This window comes from Xenopus laevis, chromosome 2L, assembly GCF_017654675.1.
Source record: "Xenopus laevis strain J_2021 chromosome 2L, Xenopus_laevis_v10.1, whole genome shotgun sequence".
NCBI classification, from domain to species: domain Eukaryota; kingdom Metazoa; phylum Chordata; class Amphibia; order Anura; family Pipidae; genus Xenopus; species Xenopus laevis.
In genome coordinates, this window is record NC_054373.1 from 160,231,213 (window position 1) to 160,245,347 (window position 14,135).

Genomic DNA, 14,135 nt, shown 5'->3' on the forward strand with positions numbered 1-14,135 from the left:
GTTTGCCACATTACTGATACCCATAATTGTCGCTTATTTCGGTAATTACCTAATGTAACATTGCTTTGCCCCCCCTAATTTCAGTGGCTTTTCTTTTTTCTATTTTCAATGGTTCCCCTTCTGTGAGTTTTTTCTTGTTTATATATATATTGTTTATATATATCCATTTTTTCACGTTCATGTCTCATCGTTTACATTTTTATTTTTATTATTATTTTTATTTTTACTTTCTATTTATTTTTCACTTTGTTTTTTCGTTTTTCAGTTTTTCATTGTTCATTTTTCCTTTTCTTTTTCCTTTCATACATTCTTTATTCTTTCCTTATTTATTTTCTCACCTGTCCGTTCGCCTACTTACTATTTCAATTTTTGAGCCATCTATGTTTTCTCTTGTACCCCTTGCCTTTCCCTCTTTTGTTCTGATATATACATGGATCCCTTTCCATTCCCAGCTGTCTCTTCTGTTTCTTCTGTTCGTTACGTAGCCGCTTACTTCAACGACATACTATCTAGTAACTTTGTAATTCTTTAGACACTGTGTCCAATTCCTTTTGATACGTTGCTACATCGTGCCCTTCCTAGTAACTTTTATGAGCGCTTACAGAGGGTTGTTCGATCCTGTATTCTATGGGTGTTAACTAGTGTATTTCCTATTTTCACGCCAGCGCACAATTGCAGCTTTATGAGAGAAAGTTTGAGCTCTGACTTTCTTTAATTCACTTTTTATCTTTTATTTTACATGTTTTCGTTTGCTATTTATTTTCTGTTTATCCTGTTTTTCATTCTACTGTTTGTATAGTCACCATTTTGGTAAATTTTCACGTATATTGCCCTAGACACGTCATTTCCTGTGCCCCCGGTGTTTCCTGTTATATTTGATTTTTGTTCCCGCCACACCGTGTATTTATTTCCGTTTTTGTGAAACCTTTTCCACTTTGAGAAAGGCTGTTGTATCAGCAGAAACGTCAGCACCTGTCCACAATAAATTTCCTTTTCTATATTAAGACCTGCGAGTGCGATCATTACTACTTCTAATTGATGTTACCGATCTAGGACTGCACCCAGGCACGCTTGATCTCCATTTCGTGGGTGCCGGTTCTTTGCTCTATATATATATATATATATATATACATCCAACATCGACACTCGCCACAGTTCAAAACAACAAATTCCAGGTGCTGCTCCCCGATAATTCAAATAGTTCTAACTCCGTGAGTGCCTCCAGTGTCTCAAACTATATATATATATATATATATATATATATATATATATATATATATATATATATATATATATATATATATATAATGCAGACGAAGCCTGCAGTCTAACAGCTCCAACAGATTAAAGTATGAATACACATTTTTCGTATTCTCAAATCATATGAATGTATGGACCAACACCCCAGTATTGAAAAACATTTCTTTATTACATTTATCCTTTATCAATATGGAATCAAAACATTGAAATCACAGTGATATGGCAGAATACAGAAGTGTGTTGTATTTTCTATATTGAAGTGTATTTGTAACTCCCTCAGGTGGCACCCCACTTCAGCAAGGACAAAAACAGGGGTCACTTGCCATTCATGGTTCTCTAAGAGGCAGCTTGTATTACTTGCTATACACTGACAATTTAGACTGACTATTGAGGCACACTGACCTATAATTCATGTAGAAACCCTATGTGGCCTAACCTTGTTATATTTCAATCCCAAGGAACAGCCAAAATCTTAATTACCAATTATTTCAGTCAAAGCTGCTGCCAAACACAAGTGTTTCCCACATCAAATGGATACTTTATTACACATTCATAAGCAAATTTGTAAATATGCAGGGAAAAGGTGGAAAAAAATTAAAGGAAGCCAAATGTTGCAAAAATGTTTACTTGTTTGTTCAAATCCCAATGTCATTATTTTTCAGTATGACCCATGAAAATCATTAGAGAGCTGATTTACTGACAGCGTGCAAAAGACAGGTGCACGTCACCACTATGCACTGCCACCAGCACCTGAGGGCATATACACTGGGGAAGTGCAGGTCCTTGTAATTTGCAATCGACCTGTGCAGTGATGAGCCAAACTGGCCCATTTTGCTTTACTGAAAAATTTATAAAAACACAGAAAAATTACCAAAAAACACAGAAAATGTTGTAAAACAACAAATGCATTGGATTCAACAGGAATATGGAAAAAGTTGGCACATCCCTAGACCTGTCTTCACCCCAGTCAATACAGCGCAATGAATACTTCCTCCCTCCTGTACCAATCACCTTGTGTATGATTCAGACACCCATGTTACAAAGTGCCAGCTTTAAACTCTGTACCTTGTTCTGAATTTTTAGCCCAGCTGTGCAGAGAGGCAGATTTACTAAAGGGCGAAGTGGCAAATGTTCGCGACAATTCACCAGTGTTACCGCTCACAGGGACATTGGCAATTTACTAATGGGCGCAAGATAGACGCTAGCGCTCATTCGGACTCTATCTACAGGTGACAATTTGCTCTGGCGAATGGACGTTACTCCGCAAATTCACTAAAATGCGGATTTTACTGGACGTTACCTTTTTCGTCAGACTTGCCTTCGCCAGCTCAGACCAGGCAAAGTGCAATGGAGTGCATAGATCTTTCTCAATCTTTTGTCACTTACATTATATTCTGTGAGTGGAAACAGCATCAAAGTTCAAAAAACGCTGGCATCTTTTCCTTTTTTCAGAGTGATTTTTCTTGGGTAACCGGGTCCCCCCATACATTTTCTAACATATAGAACATTAAAGGGATACTGTCATGGGAAAAAAAATTTTTTCAAAATGAATCAGTTAATAGTGCTGCTCCAGCAGAATTCTGCACTGAAATCCATTTCTCAAAAGAGCAAACAGATTTTTTTTATATTCTATTTTGAAATCTGACATGGGGCTAGACATATTGTCAATTTCCCAGCTGCCCCAAGTCATGTGTCATTTTCCCATGACAGTATCCCTTTAACTATACACTGGGCTCATGTGTAGGGAATCATAACAACTCTATTGTCTTTATTAAGGTTCCCTGGACTTATGTAATTAACAGCGGAAATATAATGTATTTGCTGCAACATATAACATAAAGACGTCCATTCAACTTCAGATTTCCCGCCATATGCAAATTAACCTGAGCACAAGACCTTTAGCGAAGTTGCGCTAGGCAGAAATGAGCGATAGCGCATCTTCGTTTTGAATTGTTTGCATTGCCGAAGTAATGCTAGGGAAAAGTCGCCAACGTTCGGCACCCACAAGGAAACTCCGCACTTTAGTGAATTACCATAGTGTGAGCGAAGTGTAGCGATAGGTGCGAAACGGTCACTGGCGACTTTTCGCCGGTTAGTGAATCTGCCCCTATAGTGAGTGAACTGTGGTACTTACTTTGTATAAACAGTTAAATACCCTTTTAATTAGATGGTTTCATTTTAAAAAAAAAAAGAAATACATCAGGGCCTGGTACATTATAAAAACCCTTTTGTCTTTTCCAGACACATCATTTCTCAACTGCCTGCCTGTACTCTTCAGCTTATTATAAGCAGTGACACTGACATAAAGCAGCTCACAGAGCTGGAACAAAAGCTTCGCCATTGAGATGAGATGATTTTTGTAAATATGTTAAGTACCAGAATGTGATGTCATTTTTCAGAACGCGCCACTTCCAGAAGAAAACGATGTTACCCTGATTGCCAGTAAGTTAGCTGCACTTAGTTTATTTTACACATTGCTGAATTCTGTCAATGGGTTTTATGAAAAGACACACAAAGAAACCACCATTAAAACTTAATTTAAGAAAATCAACAAAAATATAGCACAAGGGAAATCCTGCTCGCAGCAGGACAAAAAAAGGGGGTAGTTGCAATTATAATACAGATCCCTATGAAAATATTAAAAGACACTGAGCCATTCTTTTTTATACATGTTTGACTCATATAGTAGAGTAGCGTACAATAGGGCTTTCTAATCTGGTGATCACTCCATGTGTTTGAGCAGATTCCAGGTAAGGGTTGGGCATAATTGTCCTACATTAAAGGAGGTGGCCCTGCTAACAGCCAGGATTATTGGGACCAGGGCCGCCATCAGGGGGGGACAGGGGGAACAAGTGTCCCGGGCCCGGGCAAGAAGGGGGGCCCGACAGTGCTGCACTTTTGAAAGAGCCGGGTCCCCCTTGTGAGCGCTGAAGCTGCGGCCACTGTTGAAGTCCTCACAAAAAAAGACGAAATTTAAGTCCTGAAGTGCGAAAAGACCCAAAGTCATGAAAGTAGGCAGTTGAAGTCCTGAAGTTGAAGTCCTGAAGCCATGAGTTCAATTCTACTGAACACCAATTTGTGTTTTTTTTTAATATTCTATAGGCCCCTGCCACCAATGTTTTTTTAAACATTTGGGGGCCCAAATTTTTTAACTTGTAAGGGGGGCCCTAGCGCCAATGTTTTTCTTTTTTTAACTTATAAGGGGGCCCTGACTATCAATAGCTTTTTATAACTTGTGTGTGGGGGGGGGGGGTGAATAAAAAAAAAAATATATATATATATATATATATATATCTGACAATGTCATGGTTGAAACTGAATGCATGATTCCAGTATTGTAGGGTAGAAGTGATAAACACTGAAACTACAATTTCCAGCCCCCACCCATGAAAAGTAAAGTCTAATCCTATGAAACTCATGTTTATTTATCAGCACCAGCTGTATATATATAGATATATATAGATATATAGTATATATAATATATATATGTATACTCCTCTTAGTCTAGGATACATTAGTTTGGGGCACATTGAATGTACCCCATAATGTCTTGTTAACGCCACTCCATGAAGAATTTAGCCAAACTTCTTACCAAGAATAAAAACAAATAAACAACCAAACAAAAACAGACCAGGAACCTACCTCTGCCTTCTGCTTGGATGTAGGCAGACAGGGGCCCAATCATATATTAACATGGACTAATCATTTTCACATGGACCACCTGCCCCCACATTTTCATATAAATATTTTTTTACCCGGGAGTTTTCCATTCTATTCTCTCATGCTCTTTTGTATTTACCTGCTTACTTTCACCTCTAAATATTGTTGCTCATGGTTCTTTTTTTAAAGGAAAACTATACCCCCAATCAATGTAGGTCTTTATAAAAAGATATTGCCTAAAACAGCTCATGTGTAAAACCCTGCTTCATGCAAATAAACCATTTTCATAATAATATACTTTTCTAGTAGTATGAGCCATTGGGTAATCATAAATATAAAATTGCCATTTTAAAAAATAAGGACCGCCCCCTGGGATTGTATGATTCACTGTGCACACAAACATACCAAACAGAGTTCTGTCTTCTGCTTCCACACTTCCTGTTACAGTTATAGCTGTAGTATTCACAAAGTATCACAAAAGGCAAGAGATGTAAAAGGGCAAAATTTACTTAAATATATATTCCAGTTTGATTAGATTATTTAATGCCACTTAATTTGATATAAACTGTAGACTATAGACTAATCTGTTTCTCAAGTATTCATTTTGGGGTATAGTTTTAAGTATTAAAAATAGTGATGAGTGGATTTTTCCGACAGCCATGGATTCGCAGGCAAAATTCTGCATTTCACCATCTGCTATTCTTTTTTTGACTGATGTGTTTCTGAAGCAAACACATCAGTTTTACCAGTACAGGGCAACACTGCATTATATTTTTATTTTTTTAAAACATATTTTACACATGTTACTGTTCCTTTAATGCATTTGGACAAAACAGTTGGCACAATAAAGAACTCCCATTGTCTTTAATGCATTTGGAGCAAGAAAAATTGTCTCACGCGTAAAAAATTGTGATGCCCTTTGACTTTAATGCTTTTTGCGAGAAAAATCCAATTAAGGCACCATTTCATTTCAGCCTTATAGTAAGCAGTTGGGCATTACCAGTAATGATACTGAACCTTTTCAAAAATGCCTTCCATCTAACGCCCATTCTATACCATACTGTACCTCTCAATGGTCATGATTTAAGGTCATTTATTTCTAATAATTTACTAGAAGCAAACTTGATCTAACCGCCATCCTTGAATTTGTCTTAAAAAAACTTGAGTATTTATGAATACCGTGTATACTCGAGTATAAGCCGTGTTTTTCAGCACCAAAATGTGCTGGAAAAGTCTAAAGTTTATACTTTAGTCAGTAGTTTACGCTGATCGACGGTACTGAATATGCAGTACATGGGGGTGGCGTGGCTAGCTAAGCTAGTGCATGGTCGCTTTTTGGGACTCCCCTGGGGCTGCAAGAATAATCTCCCCTCATTCTTCCACCCCACCTTACATCACAGAAGCTATCCATAAGGCAGAGCAGCAGTCCGCTCGTGACTCTGAGCAAAAACGAGCACTCCAGCACCACCGGCAGCTGAGAACGCAGTGCTGCCTAGTCACGCAGGGGAAGATGCGGACTAGAGTAACTGTTCTTCCCCAAGTGCGGCCGACCAGATACCAGAAGTTGCGGCCTCGCAAATAGACGGGAACTGGGGACTCGCGTAAACGCGACCCAGCCCGCGACCACAACGGAACTGCAACACACCAGATCCCTAGCACCCGACCTCTTCTAGAGTGCGCACCATAGGGTGCCCTGTCCTGGACCCTGGGAAGCCTGCAACCCTACCCTGCAACACATGACGCAGTGAACCTGCCCCACAAACACCAGCCCAGGCTCTGCCTGCACAACATATACCTAGGAGCAGGGCATATAAACAGGGTCCCTTGACCCTGGTAGATTACCTGCAGAAATAAGCCCAGTGTCTGCAAACACCAGCTAACACTTAAAACCAACAATGGTGCCAAGTCCCCAAATTCTGCCCTACCAGCTGACAGGACACTCTGCACCAAGTAGTGGCTGACCAAGATCTCCCATATCCAACCTCACAGGAGGAAGTAGCTCCGGCCTAGTAACTGGGAGATGCTGGGGACCTGTGTGGCCACGGTCCCTGCTAGATGCCCAATTGGAAGCGGAGCCTGATGCCACGCAATTAGGCAAGGTAAAAATGTCCTGCACTCTAAAACTGCTTTTGTTTGTTTTGCATGGGGGAAATATACATGTTTTACTTTATAGTAGCTGCTGCATTTCTTACCCTAGGCTTATACATGAGTCAATAAGTTTTCCCAGTTTTCGTAGGTAAAATTAGGTACCTCGGCTTATACTCTGGTCGGCTTATACTCGAGTATATACAGCCTCGAGTTTTTCAAGTTTACGGGCTTAAACTTGAATTTATAAATTTTTTGAGCAAAAAACAGCATCAAACACCCCAAAACATGAAAATCATTCTGGATAACAGGTCCCATACCTGTATAGAGAAGCCTAGAGTAGATTTGTAGACACGTGTTACTTCATCTGAATGTTTTACACTGATTTAATTACTAAAGCACCATTCATTTCAATAGGAAGTTAGTGCTCAGCGAATCTAGAGCACCGGGAATCCAAATTGCAAATCACATGCAGGGAGAACAAATTAGGACTATTATGAATAAACTTGGCAGAAACAGGCAGGCGCCAGGATGAGCAGCAGGTTAATAATTAATATTTAACAGAACAAAAATTACAAAGTGATGATAAATCGGTGCCTATGACTGCTGCTACTAGTGCAAACTGCAAAACTCTCCCTGAATATTTCTAATTCTTGTTTCGTATCCAGAACTTGAACAAGAACATTCAAATGATTCATGTAAACTATTTATGCTATTGCATAACTAAAATTGCACACCTATTCCATGAAAATATGTGATGAACAAAAACAGCAGAGGTGTCTTCTTTTTAATTATGATTATAGTAAAAGAATCATTTTACATAGGGTAACCAGAGCTTCTGTGGTATTCAGAGTGAACCTTATTGACTAATACACAATTACTTTCTGTAGGATCCTAGTTCTAACTATTGTTCATTTTACAATAGTTAGTTTACAATAGCTTAAAAGTTATCCAGCAAGTATCCTATCCACACAATGTCACGGACTGCATACTTTTGGGTAAAACTTAACATTTACCATTAAAGAATATGTATACCTTAAAAAAACTAATTTAAAAAGCACTTTTGCAAATTTATTTTTCAGCGTTTTTTAACTTTGTATAAACTGCCAATATAATTAATGTTGTAACAGTAGCATCACCTGCTGGTCAGTTCCTGTGACAATATGGTGGGAGAGATACATCCAGAAGGAAATAGAGAACTCTTCTGAGGTTGCCTGACAGGAACTCCCTTGTTTCAAACCAAGGACCTGTTGTATTTCTGCCACTGCTCCTCCCGCTTGAGCTATAGGAGGCAGTGTGGTGGCAGCCTGACTCTGGCAAAGTGTCTTCTGTTTTGCTGCCTCAGTGTCAACCTTTTCTCACACACACCTCCTATCCTGCTAAGTGCAATTGCTCATTAAAGGGCTATTTAAGCCAGCTTTGCATAATCCTCAATGCGGGATCATTGACCTGCCTGTTGACTCCAAGCCTTGTGTCCTGACAATTTTGCACCTGTTTCTGTGATCTTGTTCCTGATCTTGTTCCTAACCATGTTCCTGATCCAGTAACCATGTTCCTGTCCTGCACTTGTTCCCTCTGGTACTTGTTTTATCCTTTGGCCTGTTCCTTATTACGGTTGTCTGTCCCCCATCCATGGCCTGTTTAAGAACTTGTTTTCTGCCTCGTTTGTGCTTATCTGCAGAGGTGTGTATGTTTTTTTTAATTAAACCGAATAGTTACTCCACATCAGCTACTGTCAATATAATATTGCCCTGTTTAGGAGAGAGATCAGAAACCTCATATGACATTTCTTATCTCTTTCCTGAGCGGAGCAACGTCAGACCACTTCTCTATTTTCCTTCTGACATACACTACGACCAATGTTCCCTCTAATTCCTTCTCGGCTATGTTGGCAAAAAAAAATTTTGTGCGCACAATTTAAACTTGTGTGTTCATTTTTACAAACTGTGTCAGAATACATGCAAAATTGTGTGTTTTTGCACAAAATTTCTTGTGGCCTTAAAATTTGTGTGCACGTGCGCACAGCTTAGAGGGAACCATATTTATGTTTTCCCAGGGACTAAAAAAATATTTAAAACCTGGGAATTCCCAGAACAAAAGCATGAGGCTTACCTACCGTTAAGTAGAAACAGGGTCCTACTGTATATGTCTCTGACCATAAAGTTACAGAAACTGACCAGCAAGTGGCACCGTTGTTACAAGATTCATTGTAAGCAGTTAACAAAAAGTTCAATAATAAAGATTAAAAAAATTAGATGTATGCGTCTGAACCCAACTACAGCTGTACAGTATCTTCAAACTGGTCCGAACATGCAATGCCCACAAAGAAGGTTACTAATCTCCAAACTTATACCTGTAATCAGTGATGGGCAAATTTGCAAAAATGCAAATTTAGCATTTTTGCAAAATCGCCCATTACTGATTACAGGTATAAATTTGGAGATTACTAACCTTTGTGGGCATTGCATGTTTGGCGCAGGTTGAAGTCAATGGTCGTCTGTTTAATTGTTGCCGGCGTCATATTTCCACATTCTGAAGGGTATATGTGCCAACAGAATTAAAAATACCTTTACAAGACTGAAGGAGAACAAGTTAGCAGTGACAGGTGTAGGGGAAAGGTAAATTAGATAGTCCCCTAAGGTATGGTCATCTAAGTGAGCCTCATATGTTTAGACAGTTAAGGAGGGCCCTATCCATAGAAGGGTATTAAGCTCCCTTTCTCTGGGTCAGAGTTTGACCTTTACAGTTCCTAGTTTGGTCACTAAGTGGCAATATGTAAAAGTATATAAGCTGAACACATACATGCTCTTGGTCAATTTTGTAGTAGCCTTTATCTGAGCAGGCAGGAATGGTCTGGTGGAACCTAGGTAGGTCAGACCTAGTTAGTGGTAGTATATACTCTTTAATAGGTCACTCTAAGAGTGACAGGAATAGAGCTATTTAGCCAAGCAGCCTGAAGCTCCACTGAGGAGTGTTATCCCCTGAGTACACACTCAGGGGATAGCTAGATTCCTCTGGGTTCCACTTAAGCCAAGTACAGAAAACAGCGGGTGCCACTTTGTAATCTGCTCTGTTCTCATAGATTACCCTGTGGGGATGTATACTGACCAGTATTGTGTGCTGTGCTTTAACTAACACTCTGTTCATGCTATCCTGCATTTCTTTTATGGAACTCCTATGTGGATGTGTTCATGGTTAGGTTAAGAACCACTGGCACCCATTTATTATCTGAACCCTCCAAGGTACAGTTCAGCAACACTCTGCCTCCACTGAATGGAGGGCCCACACCTGAGTACTAAGGTCTCATCCAGAAGAAATACTGGTAAAGCTTATAGTTCTGGAGTAGAGGGCAACTCCATTTTACTATAGCATTACACAGGTTTTATAAACATTCCAGCAAAGTGGTGGAAATATACTTTAACATAATATCAGAGTTACTGTAGCAATGCAGACAATCAACTAAAGTAGTGGAAAAGAGTCTTAACCAGCTGTATGTGTATATATATATATATATATATATATATATATATATATATATATATATATATATATATATATATTTACATGGAGCAGCTGTATTGGTTTGTGGACCCTAAATACACCCCCAAAAAACATACTGGAAAAAATATTTTTAAATGTCTGTGCTGCAGAGGAGCACCCTATTTCCTGTGATTGCATTGGCTGGATGTATTTCTTTAATTTGGGCCCATTCAGCAGTTCATGGAACTCTCTAAAATGAGTTGAGAACAAGGATTACCATGCTCCTGGCAGCAATAAGCATCCTGCCACCAGATAAGACCAGCTATGCCCATACTACAGCCAATTTCAAATAGTAAGTGCTAATTAATCTCTCTGTCACGGAATAATTTAATGCACAAAAACATTTAAATGCTGAAAAATAATAATATCTAGGCTCATGGTACAGTTATTCCAGTAATTTTTTAAGGTGGGATTCATACATGTAGTATGTCTTAAATTAAGGAAAGATATATTTTTGAATAAAATTGTTTATTAAATCGTTGAAATTGCTTCAACTTATCATTGAATCTTTGTTGTCCAATAATGCCCTCTTGTGGTGTAAAACAATATTAACATATGTTATTTATTATACATCATTTAATTAGCATTTTAAATTCTATACTTTACAGAATCAACTAGTTAAAGTTACACTTTTTTTGCACAAGGTTTTGTAACCTATATAAACAGTCAACATGCAGCATTTAGTGTAGGGTTGCTATGGGTTACTAGACCCGATGAACACATTGTACTAATTGTGATTTTTGTTTAAACAGTTTTGTATTTGGATTTATAGTTTGGACTTTGCCACATACTTTGTTTGGACGTATGGGTTCCAGCAGTTTCTGGCTGCATGGTGCTTCTTGGTTCGTGCAGGCATCCAATTCATGTTTGTCCTGACACAGGGGCCTCCCTGTTCTGCCTGCATATTCAGACTTAGGGGGTTATTTATTAAAGTCCAAATGCTAAAAATTTGAATCTTTAGTGGAAAAAATACAATTTTTTTTGAGTTTTATTATACACTGATGATGCAAAAAGTCAGAATCAGACCTGCCAAGGTTTTAAACAAGTCAATGTGAGAGGTCCCTATCATATTTGGAAGTATCTGCCGTCTGGAATTAGCCCGAAAATCCAACTATTTCGGCAAACTATCTGAAAAATTCTGACCGGGAAAAAGCCTGAAAAAACTGAATGATTCAGGAAAAAACTCACTTGATTAGGGTTTTCGCTCGATTTTATCAAGTTCTTACCCAATCCTTTTGAATCAAACTTTTTTTAATAATAAATCATGTCAAACCGTGGATTCTAGTTTGGAATAACAGATGGAAAACAAAGATATTTTCTGTTGTATAAATGGGAAAGGGGATCTGATCTCTTTCCTGAGCAGAGCAACATCAGAACATCAGAACATTTCCCTGTTTTCCTTCTGAAGGTACTGTAGATCTCTTTGACTGTACAGTTATAAGCATGGATGAGCAGGTGGCACTGCCGCTACAAATTTCATCATGTTGGATGTTACTAAAAACTTTAATAGCCCTGGAACTGAAAAAATAATGTAAATTGCAATAAGTGCTAAGAAAACCATTGTTATGCTTTAAAAGACATTATCTCACCTTTTCTAGCAACTCTGGGTTCCACAGCTTGTAGGCTATAAGGTTATAATACACAAAAGCCATGAATATCTTGTAAATTATATCCTTATAAACTGATGTCATCAGTTATAAACAGTGAGTTCTGATGTCATTTCTGTCACATGACTCACTGAAACTTGTGTATTATAATAAATAAAGTACCCCCAGTTGCAAAATATGATGATATTAGAAGTTACCGAGGAGTTCCATGACCTGTATAAAATATTTATTTTTATGGTCATGTAACTCCTCGGTAACTTAGAATACCCCTATAATTTACAAGAGGGGGTACTTTATTCACTATATAATTCCCAACATAAATCATCACCTGGATATAAACATATATATTTTCCTTTCCCAAAACATTCTTATTTTCCTTATTAGTTCACTCAACAGAAAATCATTTATTATCAGCTGCCAATGTTATGGGGTTCATGCATTGTTTTACTCATCTGCATGTTACATTTCTATTAGTACAGGTATGAGATCCAATATCCAGAAACCCGTTATCAAGAAATCTCCGAATTGCGGAATGGGCATCTCCCATAGACTCCATTATAATCAAATAATCCAGATTTTTAAAATTGATTTCCCTTGTCTCTGTTATAATAAAACAGTAGCTTGATCCAAACTAAGATATAATTAATCCTTATTGGAAGCAAAACCAGCCTATTTGGGTTATTTCATGTTTGCTTGATTTTCTAGTAGACTTACGGTATAAAGATCCAAATTACGGAAAGCTACCTGTATACATTTTTATAAGCATAAAGTGAAGCCCTAAATTTGCTCTGTACTAATACAAGTGTCATTAATGCTTTTTCAGGTATTGGTTAGTGTTATCTGTTATCCAGAATTCTATTATCCAGAAAGCTCCAAATTACAGGAAGGCCATCTCTCATAGACTCCATTTTAATCAAATAATTCAGTACCTTGTAGTTGACCCAAATTAAAATATAATTAATCCTTCATGGAGGGAAATCAATCCTACTGGGTTTAATTAATGTTTAAAGTAGATTTTAAGTATGGAGATCCAAAACCCCCAACCCTGAGCATTCTGGATAACAGGTTACTTTAAAGGGATTCTGTCATGATTTTTATGATGTATTTTTTTATTTCTAAATTACATTGTTTACACTGCAAATAATTCACTGGATTTTTTCTGGAGCAGCACTATCAACTGATGTGTTTTAAAAAAAAACAACATTTTTTCCCATAACAGTATCCCTTTAAATTCAGTTAAAAGGAATATAAAATTAATTGCTCATTAAAAGAGGTGGTTCACATTTAAGTTAACTTTTAGTATGTCCTATTCCTTGCAACATTTGTTTTTATTATTTACTTTTTATAGTGTTTTTCAATTATTTGCCTTCCTGTTCTACATCTTTCCAGCTTTCAAATAGGGGTCACTGACCTTAGTGAAGTGCGGGCCGGCCAGAAACCCACGGGACCCCCGGGTATGGGCCAGCTACCACAAAAAATCTTCGGATTGTAACCGCACACTGCCGGCTTCTGGCTGGTCATTTTATGGACTTGCACATGCCCCGCCCCTTTTTTGACTTCACCATGGGGCTGGCCATGGGTCTATAAATAGAGGGGACGGAGTGGGCAGGGCTGGGCCAGGTTTGGGTTGGGAGGGTGCGGGTCGTAGGTAACTCGCTACTGACCAAACAACTATTATGCCGTGAGGCTACAATTTTATTGTTATTGTCTATCTTTCTATTCAGGTCTTCTCCTATTCATATTCCAGTCACTCCTTCAAATGACTGGCCAGTTGCTAAGGTAATTGAATATTATTCAATCGAATAGTCCCGACCCAAAAATTCAAATCTAATTCTAATCATGTTTTCCTCCAAAAAAAACTTGAATGTCAGAAAGTCAATTAACATATTCAAATGGTTCAACGGACCTCTGCCATTGACTTGTAAATGAACTGGGCCGGTTTTAGGTGGTAAAGGTGTGATAAATCTCACACTCTAATTTACA